A 15,455-nucleotide genomic window follows, 5' to 3' on the forward strand; every position below is an offset into this window, starting at 1 on the left:
GAGAACGGGAATCATAGCGGATCTTGCTGCTGACCGCCATGGCGGCCATTTTTCAATATGGCCGCCATGAAAATATTTGAAGTCAAATATCTTGAAAACTAAATGATGAAGAATCCTGATTTTTTTCTATACCTATATTTTCAGGGTTACTGAATGCAAATATAAACATTAGTAGTTGGTAAAAGCTGTCGACTTAATTGTTTTTCAAAATGGCCGACATTGGAATGTTGAAATTCTAATATCTTGAAAACTAATTGATATTAGTAGAATATTTTAATATCTTGAAATTTAATCATAATGTTTGTTCAATGCCTATATTTTCAAGGTGCGGAATGCATATGTGAACGTTAGTAACGAGTAAAATTGATGTAAAATCCTATTTTTGCGTCTACACCTTTATGTTTAATGTTACCGAATGCAAAAATGAAAGTTAATAATTTTGATAATTTGTAAAACTATCACCCAAATTGTTGTTGGATTTTTTTAAAGTGGTCGCGGTAGAAAGGTTTAAAGTGTAATATTTTGAAACTTAATTGACGTAGAATTCTATTTTCGTGTTAATGCCAATATGAATATTAATGAATGTTTAAAAAGGCTTTTAGACACATTGATTTCAATGAAACCATCATTTTATGATTCAATGATTTTATAAATAAACAATATTTATCTTGAAACATTCATGAATAGAAGACATTTACTGGCGTAACGGTTGTTTTTATAGTCCTCCACCTCGAACAAGTGGCAAAAGTATAGTAATGTGTCGTGTTGTTCTGTCAGTATGTCCTTCCACCACTCGATTTTTCATCTTAGCTTAGTGAATACGTGGTCTTATCTGGACTTTTTTTTTCAATACTATAACGCATTTAGTATTTATGATGAGATGTATGGTTTCGCCCTGGAAAGGTTGGTTTTGACATACCAACCTAATCTAACCTCATGGAAATTAACCAAACTAAAACGTGTTTGTGTTATATTTTCTTTTTCTTATGGCACTGGAATTTCATACCTGATGTATGGACTCGCGAAGTCGATGGACCACACACCAAATATATTATCCATTTTGAATGGCCATCTCTTTCTTAAAAGAAGCCTTAATTTGGGAACTTACCTTTTTCATGACGTCTCCCTTGACACCACATCATCATTTGCTTTGAGGTGAGCATTCGCCTCAATAAGGAACGTCGTTATGCATAAAAATTGATGACGGCACAAACAATGCGCGCCGCGGTGACGCTGCGTGTATTGATGACGTCACGTATTTGTCCAGCGCATGTAAGTCGTCTTAAACCCCTGTTTATTGAATTTTCTGTTCCCTAGCAACCACGTGATGTCCATGTAAAGTATGGGAGAAATAATATTGGCATACAGAATGACAGTGTGAGACAAAAATGATCTTTTTCTCAGTTTCGAAATCGTACATGCTATCGGAAATTTATTCTGTATCTCATTACCGTTCATTTATAAACATTTCCCAATAAATATAAAATGCTTTGATAAGAGTTCTGACTGATTAAAAATTAATGCATTCAAATCATTAAAAAAGGCTAGGCATTGTGTTATCTTATATTAAAAGCCGCGTACATTTTATTCGTGCAGAACTAGTAGATCTAGGAAACACATCAGCTTTTAAGTATGCTTCCAATACAAATACCGAATTGATGTACTTTTCACGGTGATACTGACGTCGATATGGATAAAAGCTTCTTCCTCTCAGCAAAACTTATTCATTTCTTCTTCTAACATGAAATTGGTGAGTACTTTGATTTTTATTTGAAATAATTGTTCATGTCTTGTTAAAATCTCATATGATATAATATATTTGTCACATAACTGCCCATGTCATACGGCCATGTCATAAATATCGAAAGACGTATGTGTATTAACACTATTATGAAGTCATGTTATGTAGTTTTGAAGTCATGATATATGTATGATGTCGCATGATTGTTTCAGTCGACGGAAATTTTAAGTTTTGCATAAATTTCAATTGATAAAAAATATGTGATAAATATAATTCCACACTCGTTAAATGCCCGTGACATATCAAATTATTGAACTCGTTAGATTATCATATCACATAGCCACTCATGTAAGATCCTCTATTTAGATCAAAATATATGTATGATGGACATGGACTTATGGACATTAGTTAAAACACAGAATTTATGCGCTGTGAAATTCTTGGTTTTTATGCCATATGTATATTTTGATGAAAACACATCTGCAGAAAACACTTAACAATTCTTGATAACTAGGTTAAAATGTCAAATCAAATTGTAGACCACAAAATGACTTTATGGTCCCACTGTATGTACTTATATGTCTGCAATGTATAAGTAAATGTAAATAAGGACCTTTTGTAGTACTGCCAAAATATTTTCAACTCTTATTTGTACTCGTAAACTTACAACCTATACATTGTAAGTATTATCGTTCTCATAATATTAGTACATGTATTTATGGGTGGTGAAAATATTAAAAGCTCTTCATGATTTGTGAGCATAACAATTTCGCCCTATATAACTTTTTGTAAATTACAGGGACAGAAAATGTCATTCTCTATCTATAGAGAAGGAGAGAAAAAAATATCCATCCTCGGAAAGCCTCGAGTTAGACAATCGTGATTTTCCTCCTCTGGTATAGAGATGATTTTTCTGCACAGTACAATTTGCAGTAAAAATAGTACCAAAAGGCAGGTTGCAAATTCACTCAACAATTTCGTCATATGCTGTATACTATTTTCTCCATTACCTAACGTGTAATACCAGCTGGTCTAGGGCAATAGCCCATGTTGCCTAAGGCCGTATTGCATGGCTACCCATGCAATAAAACGTCGTGACGTCAGAGCGTCAAAACATTAATATTTTTCTGGGTACAGTTTTAACTTTTTTTAGGAAACTCCAAACTGTGTTTACTTAAAAAGATACAAACAACATTGCGTTGAAAATATTACGCTCTTTTCATATATGGATTATTGACTTTCAGTCTTTTTCGAATCTATTTCAAAATGGCGAAAAATATCGTAGTAGTAAAAATGCAATAAAACGTCGAGGTATGAGAGAAAAATACTCTTGTACAACTGGATATGAGAGAGTCTTATATTTCGACACGGCCGCAAAATCAGGGTGGTTTCTTAAAACGGTGAATTAAGTACAAGGTCGTTATTTTGATTGCATGTGACATCACATAGATGTGTTGCATGGGTAGTTTGACTCGGACGTCATGCGTGTAATGCATGAAATAATACAGAAGAGCGCTACACTCGCTGGTATATAAGACTATCTGATTCTTCGATATGTTGATATGAAGAATATGGAGATTCTTTTCCGATAGCCTCCGGCTTTCGGGGGTTGAGATAGCATTTCCGCTCCTGCGCACTAACATTGCCTCGTTTTAAAGAGAAACTATTTATATGTAAATGAGCCAGTCTACCTGCATGCGGATCTCCTGAAAACCCCATCTTTTCGCTTTGAGCTGCACGACAGACCACACGTGTTCCCAGTTCGGGTTATTGGTAATGTTTGTGGTTTTTTACGCCTCGCGAGCCAGTTTTTATTCGTTCTTATTTGATACTGCGGTAGCATGCTATTATTTTTCGTGGTGTTTACGTTGTGTTTGTTTGTTTCAGGTGTGTTTATCGTCCTTTTTGCTTGTGGTCTTTAGTCATGGACTCCGACCACGACGACTCATTGTCAATTTCTGACAATAATATCCATGTCCTCGATGAGGATATTTCACCACAGGGCACCGCGGGTGCCCATGTCTTTGCTTACGTCAATGTGGTGGACGATACCGAGCCGCCGGCTCAAAATACTCGAAATAAGACTGCAGCTGGTGGCAAGACTCAAAAACGGAAGGGCTCTGCCTTTCATCCGTTTACAAAATCCCTAAGCTCGCTGAGCGTAAAACGGGTTAAAAAAAGGCTGAAAATGTGGAGAACAGCGATATGTCAGCTGTATTAACTGCTATTAATAATCTTACGGCTGCGATTGGTCAGCGGGACTTTGCGCAGGCGCAGTCGTCCGGAAACGCATGTAATGCTACTTCCGCTTTCGTTTTGGAGAGTGATAATTCGGAGCAGGAGTTTGACGCTCCGGTACGTCAGAATGTTCGTTCAGCGAACTTTTCGTTTTTTGATTCTGAGTGTGGGTCAGTCGCTGAGGCAGCGGACTGTCCTGAGGAGAATTTTACCTTCCAATTGGCGGACATTTTTGATAAGAAAAAACTCGGGTCTGCTGTTTGTCAGTCAAAGCCAAAAATTGCTGAGGACATAACTACGGCAGTTCGTACGAATGCCGATGTTTCAGAGCTGAAACAGCTGTACACGATTCCTAAGAATCTCGAGTGCTTGCTTCCGCCAAGAACTAATAGTGAAGTTTGGGGTATGGTCTCACCGCAGTTCCACGGACGAGACAGATTAATGCAGGATCTGCAGGAATTACTGGCCCACTCTTTAACGCCAATTATGTTCATGATTGAGAAGTTAAGACTCAAGAATCTGGATATGAAGGAAATACAGGTTCTGCTGAACAATGCAGTGAGTCTCCTCTGCAATTTACATTATGAAATGTCAGTCAAGAGAAGGTTCATGTTGCGTAGTGGCATTAAACACTCTCATTTACAGAGTTTGTGTAACTCTGAAACGCCGATAGGGGCAGAACTTTTTGGTGACAATGTAGCCAAACGGATTAAAGACCTGGATGAGGTACACAAGGCCACCTACAGACGCAATTCGGCATCAAAAAACGGACAGTGGTCCGGTCGGGGTCAACAGTGGTCCGGCCGGGGATATTACAACAGAAGGGGCCAGAGAGGGCTATACAGGAGAGGTCGCCGACAATCATTCCCCAACCAGAGTCAGGACAAGGCCAAGGCTTCCACCCAGTAGAGGTGAGTAAAAATCTTCCTTCCGGCAAAATATCTCGTTGTCTGCCAGTTTGGCAGAAGTTAACATCTGACCAGTGGGTCCTTGATACAGTTCAGGGTTATCATATTGAATTTACAGAGATTCCAATTCAGTCTACTGTTCCTAAACCCATAGAGTTCTCTGATGAGGAGAAGCTTATCATTGACAATGAGGTGACTGCCATGCTTAGCAAAGGTGCTATTGAGTTTTGTGAACACGAGTGGGGCGAATTCATTTCAAATATTTTCATTGTGCAAAAGAAAAACGGTAAATATCGCCCGTCATTAACATGCGTTATCTCAATGAATCAGTCCTTTATCAACACTTTAAACAGGAAACACTGGAGACTATTTTAGAAGCTATTCAGCAGGGCGATTTTTTACCTCAGTTGATCTAAAAGATGCTTATTTCAGTCTTGCTATTTTTCCTGGAGATAGAAAATTTTTGAAATTTCTTTGGAGGGGCCAACTTTATCGTTTTTCTCTCCTGCCATTTGGACTCGCCAGTTCCCCTCGAGTGTTCACAGAGATTCTGAAGCCTGTATACACCTCTTTGCGAAGCAGGGGAGTTAACACCTTTTATTATATAGATGACTCTCTTACTAGAGCACAAGGAAAAGAAATGTGCTCTCGTGATACTCTAAGCTTAACATCTACGTTAGAGTCTGTAGGTTTTCAGGTGAATACTGAAAAATCTGTTCTGAATCCAGTCCAGGTGATTTGTCATTTGGGCTATATTTAAGACTCTGTACAATTTAAGGTCTTTCTGCCTGAAGATAAGGTGGTGAAAATTTTGAATAAATGCCAAAATATTGTATCTTTGGATAGCCCACTGGTTAGGCAATTGGCTTCACTTATTGGCAGTTTGACTTCAGCATTCAGAGCAGTTTTATTGGGCCCATTTTACTACAGATCTCTTGAATAAGGTTTCAGCCCTCAATGATTCGGGGGATGATTATGATTCTCCTGTCACACTCTCAAAGGAGAGTATCTTAGAAGTTAGGAGATGGCAGGAGAATTTGAGAACTATGAATGGGAAGCCCATACGCCCAGTTAAACCTACTGTGTTCTTGACTACGGATGCATCTCTTGATGGTCGGGGTGCGGTTTGTGAATGTACCAATCAGCATGGTACGGAAACGATTTCAGGTGGCTGGAAGGCTGCCGAGGCCCGTAGACATATTATTTTTTGGAGCTTAAGGCCATTCAATTAGCTCTTCAAACCTTCTGTCGAGATTTAAGACAGGTACATGTCGCTATTAAGAGTGACAACACATCTGCTATATCCTACATCAATAACTTGGGGGGCAGACAGAGTGCTTTGTTTTACCTTTCTATAGAGATCTGGTTGTGGTGCTGGAACAGAGACATTTATTTATCTGCAGCACATATCCCTGGGGTGGCTAACGTTCAGGCTGATTACTTATCTCGAGAATCTCCAAGCCAAACAGAATGGAGTCTGAGTTCGGCCATTTTTGGTAGGGTCTGCCAACAATATTTTGTACCCGACATTGATCTTTTTTCATCACGGGTCAATTGTAAGCTTGGTCGTTATGTATCCTGGACTGTTGACCCAGGGTCAGAATATGTAGATGCTTTTTCAATATCATGGACTTCATTTAGGCCCTACATTTTCCCTCCATTCTGTTTGATTGGGAGAATTCTTCAGAAATTATGGTCCGACAGGGTTGAACAGGCTATAAATATTGTTCCACATTGGACTGCTCAAACATGGTTCCCTAATCTGCTTGATATGTTAATTAGGTCGCCGGTCCGGTACCAGTGCAGTCTGAGGTGGTTACATGTCCTCATGATGGTCGTCCTCATCCACTTCACAGAAAGCTTCATCTGACCGCCTGTCTCGTATTGGCCAATCCCTAAAGCATAAAGGCCTATCAAGGACAGCTCAGGACTTGGTCGCAGGGTCGTGGAGGTCAGGAACTAACAAGGCTTACAGCTTGGCGTGGAGGAAGTGGACACTTTGGTGTAATCGACAACAAGTTAATTGTGAGCTGCCGACTGAGAAGGACATAGCTGATTATCTCATCAGCTTACACACAGAAGGGAAGTCTTATAGTGTTTTGAACACACATCGTTCATTGCTATTTCAGACATTACAATTGATTTCTGGACGTGTTTTTGATAGTATTATTATTACCAGGATTATGAAGGGCTTATATAACATCAATCCTCCGAAGCCTAGATATCAGGTTACCTGGGATGTAAGTGTTGTTTTAGCATATATTAGAACTCTTTACCCTTTAGAAGCACTTTCTCTGAAGGACTTAACCTTTCGGTTGGTTATGCTTCTGGCACTTACTACAGCCAAACGTGCTCAGACCTTGGTTTCATTAAGTCTGGAGCATATGCAGGACATTACGGATGGTTGTATTTTTCATATTGTGACTCTGTTAAAAACATCGGGTCCAGGAAGGACTCAGTCCAGTGTTTGTGTTAAGAGATTTGTTGACACAGACCTTTGTGTGTACCGTACGTTGGTGCATTATATATCTGTTACTAGTGGTCTCAGGAAGACGCGACAGCTTTTGATGTCATATGTTACCTATAGGGCGGTTAATACCGCTACTCTAGCGCGGTGGATTCGTACAGTGTTATCCAGTGCAGGGGTTAGCTCCGCTTTCCGAGCTCACTCCACTAGGAGTGTATCTACTTCGGCCGCTTTCCATGCTGGTGTGCACTTCATGACATTTTTCAGGCAGCCAATTGGACCAATTCACGTACTTTTGCCACCTTCTATCGAAGGGACGTGGTGGTTGCCGACAGTCAGTTTGCGGACGCAATGCTCTCACGCGGACAGGTTACTTGAGAAGTTCTTGCACTAACGGTACAATGTTGACCTAGTTATTGACCGTATCTTGGGAGTTTTTTCCATTACTATTGTTTATTGAAATGTACATTATTATGGTTGACAGCATGATGTTTGGTTTTTCTTTTAGACATATTCACACTCTTTCAACTTGCTATCTCAACCCCCGAAAGCCGGAGGCTATCGGAAAAGAATCCCCCCTCATCCTAGCTTTAGTGACGGATGAGGAGGATTCTTTGAGATCAGCCGGAGGCTGAGGGGGTTGAGTTTGGCCCCTCTCTGTTACCCCACCCAGTAGCGTTCATAGTCTAGCTTTCAAGTATGGGGTTTTCAGGAGATCCGCATGCAGGTAGACTGGCTCATTTACATATAAATAGTTTCGTTTCTCTTTAAAACGAGGCAATGTTAGTTCGCAGGAGCGGAAATGCTATCTCAACCCCCTCAGCCTCCGGCTGATCTCAAAGAATCCTCCTCATCCGTCACTAAAGCTAGGATGAGGGGGGGGATTCTCCCAGAGAGTCACAAAATTATCTAAAACCATAAGCTTCCCGACAGTTTTACAACATTTTCCAATACCTTTTTATTTTATCGTAATTTTACAACTATGATATTCAGCCATTTTGAAATAAAATTGACCTTCCTTCGGGTGTTTTCGAAGTGCTAAATAATTAAAATTAGCAACTTTTTGTAAATCTTAATTTCCACATTTTTGCTGCATAGAACCATAAAGTATTAAACATCATTGATTAGTATATCACATGAAGTTTATTTTTCTAAATATAGTTTTCAACTTTGACCTTTATTCAAGTAAAGGTCAAAAATCAAAGAGCACAAAAAACACCTTTTTATTGAACAAAACTTCACAATTTTGTGTTTCTTGATCATTTAACGCGCGGGACAACACCAGAAACGGTCAATTTTAAGTTTCAATGTAAACTACACATAGATCTGAAGATAATCCTGTGGGATAGCCCATTAATCACCAAAAACAAATTTTAGCCGAAATGATTCTCTGTGGCGACCTAATAGGAAAATAAAAGCTAAAATGACAATATCGGCTGTAAAACCATGTATTGATTAAGTTAGTAGTTACACATATCATAGTTAAACATTGAACTGATAAACATATGAGTTATTTATGGTGATTAACAAATCAAAGTAGTATAAAAATTAAAATATATGTATATATAACATTATTTTATATGCACATATAAAAGAAACAAGGGTGGTAGTTCATTTACTTGCATACTACCAATTTTTGTGTGGGAAACGTTTGCATATCATTTACTCCCAATTTCGATTTGGAAAGCTCATGAACTTACATAAACGATATGTGGCAAAACATCTTCATCGCAAGACGTTGTTTTCATTCATATTACTGAACTGACAATATTTATTTTTACAAATCGATATATACACTATATATTAAAACGGGAAACTATTTTTTATATTAATGGATAAGCAGGGGAAAAAAGTGCTTGTTCTATGTACATTTTAATCCCGTGGGAATGCGTTAGATCTATATTAAAGATCACAAATCGTCATTGCCATAGCATTGTTGAATGTGTACATGTATGCTTAGCTAAAGTCACAAGGATCGGCCGATATTCGGGGATAGAGAGTAATCAGGAGTACACCGCTGGTTTTGGCCATTTTTCCGACATCGGACAACACCAGTCAACAAATTTGTCACACATCATTAACATAAAATGAGGCCGTGCTGTAAGCGTAAGGCATCTGTGAGAAATGTTTTGGGACCGGAGAGGCATTGAATACCGACCGAACATCTAATGTTAAACGGTGGATTATGATAAGATGTCCAGGCGATATATAATCGGCCTATCGGACAACGGCCTATCGGACAACGAACGATAGTTGTACCAGTCCCGGTCGGATGTCGGGCAGTGTGATTGCCGCTCGATTACCGGACGGGACAATGTGTGAAGGAATCTGATACATGTATGTGGTCGGTTATGAAAACAACGGGCCACCGCAGAATTTTAACTTCGAATTACTAAAACTCGTCGGGCGGCCATTTCTGGTGTCCGACCGGGGGCCAGGCCAAAATGGCTAAAATCATGCCGGGAGTAAACCAAATCGGGAGGGGTTGTGACCAAAGCATTATTGAAATTAAACATGCTACTAGAGTGGGTCCAGTTTGTTTCAATCGCTAAAACCTGCATGACGGTATTGACTGGTGTTTTTTTCTTTGTGAGAAGGGGAGGTACGTAATTAAACAGTACAGACATTCTCATAACCAGTGCAGTACCTATAATTGTATTCTTAGTTGACATCTTTGTAACAGACATGTTTGTTATCATTGTAGTAAGAGCGAGGAAATGCACGGCCCGACCGGCTTCAAACCATGACCATCCGAACTCTTGCCGTATGCTCTACCAATTAAGCTACCTGGTTGTCAGCGATCGATCCGACACTAGTTATATTCTCCCAATGTCATCGCCCCCAAGGACTCAACACACAAACCGAGTTTTATATTCGCTTTTTAGATTCAGAGAGCCTCCGAACAATATCCTGATGATCTAGACTACCAATGCAATTTAGCTAACTATATGTCTTTTTCAAACTAATGAAGCGAACAGCACTGCAATATTTAATATTCACTTTCCAAGTGGTTTATTTACGAATAACGTTGGCAAATTTAACTGCATTTTCGGCACTTTTTAACGGACGCTTTTTCGACGGAAACCTAGAGCAGACTAATTTATTACAGTAAACCAAATTGTGAAATTAATATGACTGTAAAATAGAGAAATCACTGATTCTGTTGATTTAAATATCTCGTTTCTATAAGTTTAATCCGATGCCTTTGAACTTGGTCGATGACGTTATTAAAGTAATATCGGTACAATATCGGTACAATATCGGTACAAATGTACCGATGTGAACGGGAAGGTGTTAAGTCAATTCTCCTTACATAAAAATTGCGTGACATTTTCAACGTAAGACCCGTTGTTTGCATTTTAAAAGTAAAACCAGCCTAGTTTCTGGAAAAAACATTGTACTGAGAAAATAGTATTTTCGTTGACGCTGTGACGTGAGTACATGCAATGCAACCTCGGGCGACATAGATGTATTGCCTGATACCAGTCAGTATTACACAGGAAGGTATGAGAGAACATAATTTCTCTCAAACGTACACTTACACGTGTAATACTGGCTGGTCCAGAGCAATACACTCATGTCGCCTGAGGCTGTATAGCATGGCTACCCATGCAATAAAGCCTCCTGACGTCACAGCATCAACAAAATTACTTTTTCTAGGTACAATTTTTACATCTTTTTAGAAGATAGGTTGGATTAACTTAATTAAAAGATACAAACAACAGAATTTGCGTTATAAATATTATGCAATTTATGTATGGAGAATTGACTTGCAGCTGCTTTTTTTCAAATGTATTTCAAAATGGCGGAGAAAAATAGTAGTAAAATTGCAATAAAATGTCGAGGTATGAGAGAAAAATACTCTGGATATGAAGGATAGGGAAACTCTACCCGAAGGTCACAAAATGTTGTAAAACCCTCGGCAAGCCTCGGGTTTTACAACATTTTGTGACCCTAAATAAGCTTCAGTCACACTTTTGATATTATATTGACTTTATTTGTTAGTGCGACATTAACTTTATATAAATGAAATTAATCTCAAAATGACATTATTTCTCATACGGTGTAATTATGCCATAGATACAAGCCACTGTGTAATGACAACTGCTCTTTGGATGAAGGATCCGACTCGTCATTAAATTAACACTACTGGCGAAAATATCTACACATTACATAGAAAGCGGTCGAAGACCGACTGTGCTGCCACCTGCTTGAATAACCCAGAATGTCTGATGTTTGGGTACAGCAACGTATCGGATAACTGTCGGGGTTTCCGGTACCTAGAACACAGTTCGGTATCCATCCTTCAGGAGTCAGAGGTCATCTGCAAACATAAAGAAAGTAAGACAGTTATAAAATCAAATGAATACAGACTAGGGTCGATGTTTACTAACTATATATATGTTCCTCTTCAAAAAGAAACAAATATAAGTTTTTAAATGCATACATTATAGGTATATGAGAGCTGACTTCAAGTAAATTGTACTGATATTGACAATTGTCTCTTCCAAACACGGAAAAGGGTTTCGTAAGGAATAAAATATAATTCATTACTCAGATGTGGATAGTTTATATTGTTACATTTTGTACCTATATCTATGATAGGGAGGGGGTCGTGGTGGTAAAGAGGCTAATATGTGTTGACATCTCACCACAAGCCCTCCACCTCTGGGTCGCGAGTTTTGATCCCACGTGGGGTATTCCGACTTTCATCCACTAACAAATATGGCACGTCCTTGTCTTGCCCTGGCTGTTCATAGTACATGTACATAAACTAATAAAACCAAAATCAATCATTATCTATGTCTCACTCTATAATTGAATCGAATGAGTAACAATCAACTTTTCATCTCACACTGTAGGCTGTGTTCGGGCCGGGTATGTATTGTTGGAGGATGGACCTCTGTGTCTAAAGATATACAACATTTATCTGACCTGGGACAACGCACAGGCTCAATGTGAAATGGATCATGGTCGACTAGCCGTATTTGATGACAGTGATAAATATAGGTCTTATGTCAAATATGAAGGTATGTCAATTGTAAAAAGATTGCATACAGACATATATATATTTTCCAATTAGACAAGATTTATCCGACCCGTTTAAAACGTACGTTGTCTAATAGTTCTCTGTTATTTGATCGCTGTTACAAATAATTATAACATATACTTTCGTTGCTGATAATTGTATCAAACTTACTGATATTTGTATGACCTTTATAGACGTTTCAGGTGTATCAGCTGCATTATTATATTTTATTATTGTTATTATTATCATTATTGTTTAATTTCTGTTTTACAGAGACGGTTTCAATGGAAGTATACATGTGTGGGTAGGTGTCAATGACAAAGCAGTGGAAAAGCATTGGGTATGGCTTAATGGAGTCAATCTGAATAAAGCCTACTTGCGAAGCTACCAACTGGATGATTTCACTGAGAACTATCAACCTAATGTGTCATCTGCTGATTGTGGAGTGATGATTACCCATCACCTGTATGACGTCAATTGTTTGGAATCGTTCAACTTTCTCTGTGAGAGGACTGACCTAGTTTAGCTTTGTACTTTCCGATTGTGTGAACGATATGATATTTCATAATTTCAAACTTCCGAACACAATACGGGTTTTTTTTTAATTACATAGATGACGCATAGTTTGATCCTAGAATCACATCTTTATCCTGTGGGTTTTATATTCGTTGGTTTCATTGTCAGTGGTATAGAAATCAATTTATTGCTATCTTCATATTAGCCTAACTCGAGCAATTCAAAATATTTATGTTTTACATTACATTTTTTAATTTTAAGACAACAAAAATAATGTTATACGTTTTATATATTAATATATGCTTCTGAATCAGCACCCTTTCGATATTTAATTTATTTGTTGGTGCGACAATATTTTACATGAATCAACTCGGCTCCAGTGATTGGCTTTTCTACTTCCGGTGCGTTCGCTATAGAGAACAACCAACTAAATAATTATACATAGACCACAGTGTTTAAGTTTGTTAAAGTTGTGTTATGTATCATTAAAATAGCAGAATATTAGTTAGCTACTGTGTTCTATAATTGTAGGCTAGGTTCTCAAATAACACTGGACACAAAAGGTTTGGGTCCTTCAGCTCTAACCAGGGTAGCAATTTTGAGAAAATGTGCATTTTGCACTAAAACATCCTTAAATGCTAATGTTTTTCATTATCAAAATTTTAAACAAAATTTCAATCTGAATTTCCAAATTCATATCATGGTTATAAATTATTATAATTATTTTCACTTTTTGAAATTCATAATTAGCCAGCCTATCAGCGCCCGGGTCAAAATTCTATCCTGGGCTCAATCCTAAACACAGGGGCCATTTCGAAGGTCTCTTTTTCATTTAGATGTTTGATCCCTGCGATAGCGTTGCTTTTATACCGAGACTACAACTCATTTCATAAACATAGATCTGCATGCTCTAACACGCCTGAATCATTTTACGTCGATATATTACATCACTATCCTGAGTGAGGTATATCTTTAAACATACGACGGCATGTCCAAGCATTTGGTTCAATAAAGTTTTATTAAGAGGCAAGAGTCACTCTTGATTATATTCGGTTTAAGGCTAAAGAGAGATGTAAGGCGGATTGTCCGGAAAAATCCAACGCCATTGTCCATTGTCTGCCCCACATGTGTTTTTAAGTCAAAACCAAGACGGTGAGGGTTAGTGGTTATATGTTTAAACATTTTTATTTTGAAAAAAAAAACAAGAATAATTTTATTCAATAGTTAAACTATATATACGTTTACTGTAAACATGTAAACATACGTGAGGAGATAAATGCTTATGACGCGAATGATTTTTAGCGTGAGAATATTTCCGCGTAAACTTTTTTGTCTATATTGAAGGCAAAACTTAACTTAATAAAATTGTACAGTCCTAATTCTGATAACCCATTTTTTTATGATAGAATAGAAGAAACACTGTATGATTTTTAAAATGACAGCTATATCATTTGTGGAGATTTTAATTTTGTGCACAATACTGATTTGGATAATGACAAACGTTATCAGAATATCAATAATAATAAAGCACGTGATAAAGTGTTGAAGATAAATAAAAAATTTGATTTAGTTGATATTTGCAGAGAACAGTATGCTAATATCTCTAGATACACATAGCGAAAGCCCAAACTTATAAAGCAAGCTATAAGCTAGACTCAAATTTGCTACAGAGTATATGTGATTCAGCAATACGGGGGTTTCGATGTCCCAAAACGACGTAAGTAAAGTATAATTTACCGTCGATTACTCCCACCTTCCGGTGATTATGACGTCATGAAACTCATGTCAAATGATGACGTGTTATCAACCGGAAGATGGGGCTTATCGACGGTAAATTGTCCTTAACCCACGTCGTTTTTTGATCTCGAAACCCCCGTATTGACTCTGGACTATTGGCGTCCGGATTATCGTGTGGACAAACTGTATATAACTGTAAAGGGGAATCATGAGTTTGCTTACTGAATGATGATTTTTTGTTGCTGCATTATTTCATGCGTTTTAATGCTTATAAGCTCGCTCTTTTGATCAGTTTTTCCGAACTGTTTTCCATTTGTGACACTTTTCAATATTTTATGGTGTTTTTTTCGATGAATGTTAATGTCATGATATGCAATTCTTACACATCTTGTATTTTTCACATGTAAGGCTAGCAACTGAATGTGAATCATCTGGATAGAGAGACAAATTAACACTATACAGAAAACGGTCGTGTTGAAAGTATTTGACAATAGGAATACAATATGGTGTTTGTCGTTCTCTAACTCTTCAATACTCTTGTCAGTATGGACAAGGATGCGAACAAAAATACCTTCAGCGGAAGTCATTATCGCTATGAATGGGTAAATTATCTTACAGAAATTGACACAAGAAAAAATTTAAGCGCTTTTAAGCATTTGAATTAAAAAATAACACAAATAATGTATTTGTACTTTTAATATAAGCAATGTCAATAAATAATGAGACGCTGCACTCTGAGATTCACTCGTTCAATCCGGATTCAAACTTATTTTCATTACATTAAACTCACTCATTCACAACTGATTTCAAACGACACAA

This window comes from Argopecten irradians, chromosome 6 (genome assembly GCF_041381155.1).
Source record: "Argopecten irradians isolate NY chromosome 6, Ai_NY, whole genome shotgun sequence".
NCBI lineage: Eukaryota > Metazoa > Mollusca > Bivalvia > Pectinida > Pectinidae > Argopecten > Argopecten irradians.